Genomic DNA, 4,334 nt, shown 5'->3' with positions numbered 1-4,334 from the left:
GAATCCGTTAAAACAGCAGAAATCATTTGTAAAGTGGTCATAATAAAAATGTTCTCATCGGGAAAGACAGCATTTTAGATTAAACTCAATTTTTTTCCTTAACATCTAATTGAAGTACTTGCCAAAGATTTTTTTTGAAATGAGAGCACATATTTTTAATAGCTATATTGTTTACTGAAATCCAATTTTCACACAAGCCGTATACATGCCAACATTTCGGGTTTTTTTAACGGTCCCGTTCAATGGGCAAATCTTGTGTTTTATTTCTCTCTCTGCTGAGTTCGCATAGCTTATTTATTTTCTACTCGTTATTTTCAAAACCCTCCTGCTTGTTTCGACTGTTCGTGACTTTTCTTGATTAACAACGTCTATTCTGGAATTCTTTTCAAACTGCAGTGAAACTTTCTCGTAATTTCAAATCATTATCAATGGAGAGTGTCTTTTATATCCTCCAATTTCTTTTCCTTTTCCCAATCAAACCAACATCTTTTTCACAGCCAATATCAACTAGTATTTAGTAAGTTATGTCTTTTTCCATCGCAACCATTTTTTTCAGCACTTATTTATACGTTACATCTTTTTTTCCAAACTTTTAGTTTTATTTTTTAAATGTGATCAGATTTAACTTTTTGTTTTAAATATATCGCATTTTGTTGTGCATTTTCTTAACCAGTGGTACTTGAAACCTTCACAACAAAATTGACTCTTCACTATTCCCATCCTAATTTCTGCTCCCCTTTTGAAGAATTTATATTTATTTTTGAATAACAAAATGTCAAATATGGTATTACTGGATTTTTTTGCCTAACTTCCGTTTTAGAAGCTGATCAAAAACTCTAATCTTTTGCTCTGTAACTTCAATCTTGTGGTACTATATCTCAAAAATTACATAATTTTTAAGCTTCAGTTCCAGACGCAGTAAGTGTACTTTTATTAAAAAGGCTTCCAAATCCAAGATTTTCCTTTTCAACCAAAATGTTTATCAATGAGAATCAACTGAAATATCTCAAAATCCCAATTCAAATATTGTATTGCCAATCTGTAATTTAAAAATCTCTTTCCTGAGCAAAAATCTTTCGATTCATGGTTTTACACAAAGAAAAAATGGGAGCGTATTTCCCCAGACTGCAGCCTCCAGAGACACAGGTTTTTTTTTAAAGGCATGACAGCTTCTGTTCTCCATTCTTTATCTCATTCCTGGACAGATATTCACAAAAGTCTCTTTTCATTCAACAAATGTTATTGTTTGGCTTGCTCTATTCTTGGATCCATACTTCACTTAAGATAATCACTGTCAGGTGTTTTTTATTTCTTACATGTTGATTAACTTCCTCTGTTAATTTTATGTGGTCTTGAAGTAACAAGACCACGGCTTTCTCATCTTAATCTTTCCTTTCCTTCTCCCACCATTCCCGTTGATTTGCTGGCAGGTCCTGACAGTTCCATCCTGACTTAATCATCTTTCAATTTGTTTCTTTTGTTTTTCTGCCAGGTGGCGGGTAAGGCACCCTTCTCGTCCCCACTCGAGATTACTTGCTTTATTGGCCATTCCTGGGTAGGACTAGAACCATTCGGAATCGACTCTCAGATTTCCACTGTCTTCCGAGCGTAACTTGGAGCAGACCGTCTCCTGGCTACTGTCAGGTCACAATTTCTGCTTTTACACAAATTTATACAATTCTTAAAACGCGTTTAAGCAATTCCCGCAGTGCCCCACGCCTCCTTAACTACTGCGTACCACCGTTTTGTCTATCGGTCCGACCCTGTTCACAGGTTTCGTTTCCTTTGGTCGCTGTGCACCGCCTGGTCTCCGGGGTATATTTACAAATCACACTACTGGCTCAGGGAGATGTCGCTCGGTATCACGATCCCAAGGTCTAAATGTGTTCCCTACGCCTACTTAGTTCCTGGCCGTCACGTGGGACATAAGTCCTCTTAATTCAGGGACAGGCTAGGCGTTTGAGATTATCGACCATTTCGTCATGTCGATCAAGCGGCCTCCACCTTCCGCACCTTTTATAATTAAAAATGTTTATACTCACCCGGATTTTTAAAGGACATCCAGCGACTACAGGAAATCCTGTTCGTGACACCACTGATAGCGCAAATGTTTTCGTGGAAGAATCACTCGACACTCGGGATCGGTTCCAATGCCAAAACGGCTTTTATTACGCCGGCGGAGAGAGAGCCTCTGGTCCAAATCCACGCTCTCTACACTGCCGAACAAAGAAATTCATCGATATTTATATGTTTTACAATAGTTCATTGCAGTTCCTCAGCCCACTTCGGCTGGACACAATCCAATCATAATGATTATAGATTACATATAGGTTTAAATGGGCCAACAGAATTAACTCCGGTACATCAGGGGGCTGCATGATCAGTTCATGACAGTTTGGGGCTGATTCATATCCGTGTGATGTTTTCCAGACCCCCCTTATCTTCGTTAATCATGGGTGCCGCCGGTGCCCAGCTCCTTATCTCAGTGGTTGCTTGGCACCCCATCTGGGGGTCACTGACATGAGGACATTCCGTACTAGCTACCGCAGTGTTCTGTATACTATCTTGCCTCAAGTTGTTGATTCAAGACATTCCTGGTACCAGGCTCTGCAGGGTCAGCGCTCAGTCAGCAGTTTGAGCTAAATTGGCTGACCGAGCCCCCATCATGCTTTTCTAAGCACCCTGGCAGCCATTTTATATTTGGCAAACATTTTTAACATACATACATTTATATATTCACCAGGTGCCTTTGCCTTCCGACAACATTGTCTTTCAATTTGGTTATTTACCGTTTTTACCTGCTTGTTTCCTCTCTCTTTCAAACTCACTTTCTTTATTTTTGCTTTCTAATTCCAGCATTACTCCCCTCCCGACTGAATCTATTCTCAGGTCCATCCACTTGTTAAGCTAGTTTAAACCCTCCCCAAAAGCACTCGCAACCCCCCCACCCCCCCGCCGCCACCCCGCCCCCCGCGAGGATATTGGTCCCGGATCTGTTTCGGTGCAAACTGTCCGGCTTGTAAAGGTCCAACCTACCCCAGAAGTGGTCGCGCTGGCTCAGGAAACGAAAGCACTCCCGCCTGCACCATCTCTCCAGCCATGTATTCATCTGCTCTATGCTCATTTTTCTGCACTCACTAGCTCGTGGCAACGGGAGTAATCTGGAGATGACTTCCTTTGAGGTCCTGCTTTTTAATCTCTCTCCTAGCTTCCTAAACTCTGCCTGCAGGACCTCATCTCTCTTGCTACCTATGTCATTGGTCCTGATATGGACCACGACCTCTGGCTGTTCACCCTCTCCACGCAGAATGGAGTTGATTGTGTTCCCATGTGCCTGCTGCAGTTGTCCTTCTAGGAGGCATGGGTCGCGGATTTGGAAGTAGCTGCCGAAGAAGCCTTGGTGAGTTGCTGCAGTGCATCTTGTAGATGATACACACTGGTGCCACGGTGCGCCGGTGGTGGAGGGAGTGTATGTTGAAGGTGGTGGATGGGGTGCCCATTAAGCGGGCTGCTTTGTCCTGGATGGTGTCGATCTTCTCGAGTGTTGGAACCGCACTCATCCAGGCAAGTGTAGAGTATTCCATCAGACTCCTGACTTGTGCCTTGGAGATGGTGGAAAGGCTTTGGGGAGTAAGGAGATGAGACACTCACAGCAGAATACCCAACCTCTGACCTGCTCTTGTTGCCACTGTATTTATGTGGCTGGTCCAGTTAAGTTTCTGGTCAATAGTGACCCCCCAGGATGTTGATGGTGGGGGATTCGGCAATGGGAATGCCGTTGATAGCCGGGCCTGCTTAATTTGCATGTTCCTGTCGCTGAGTGCTGCCAGGTGACTGTTGGCTCCGCCCCGTGGTTTACCTTGAACTTCAAACCATAAATTCGGTTCTCCTGAATAAAAGGTGTTTACTGAAATCAACCATCAAATGCCCTGTCATCAACAACAGGGATTCCAGCAATTTTATGATCACAAAGCGCTTTCAGTCCTTGTCCTTGTCCATAAAATTGCAGACGTGGAAATTCGGGAGTTTAATGATTTTGAAAGGAGAACATTGTTGTCTTGTGCACTTCCGGTCGGAGAAATGTTTGTGAAAGGAAATTTTTGCCGAGAGGGATTGAGCATTTCAGCTTGTTGTTCAACACTTCTCTCTGGGCACTGCTCGAAGCAGCAGCTTGCGAATTGCAGTGACGTTCACGTTCGCCTCACATGCGAAAAGTCCCCAGTTCGATTACGGACAATAAACATTGTTGTTGAAACAAAACATGTCTGCAATAAAATTGAACAAAAGCATTCCAGGGTACATTGACGCATGATGCAAGCTACCTCATGCCTCGG

Source organism: Pristiophorus japonicus, unplaced genomic scaffold (assembly GCF_044704955.1).
Source record: "Pristiophorus japonicus isolate sPriJap1 unplaced genomic scaffold, sPriJap1.hap1 HAP1_SCAFFOLD_47, whole genome shotgun sequence".
Taxonomy (NCBI): Eukaryota; Metazoa; Chordata; class Chondrichthyes; family Pristiophoridae; genus Pristiophorus; species Pristiophorus japonicus.
This window is presented reverse-complemented; position numbering follows the sequence as displayed.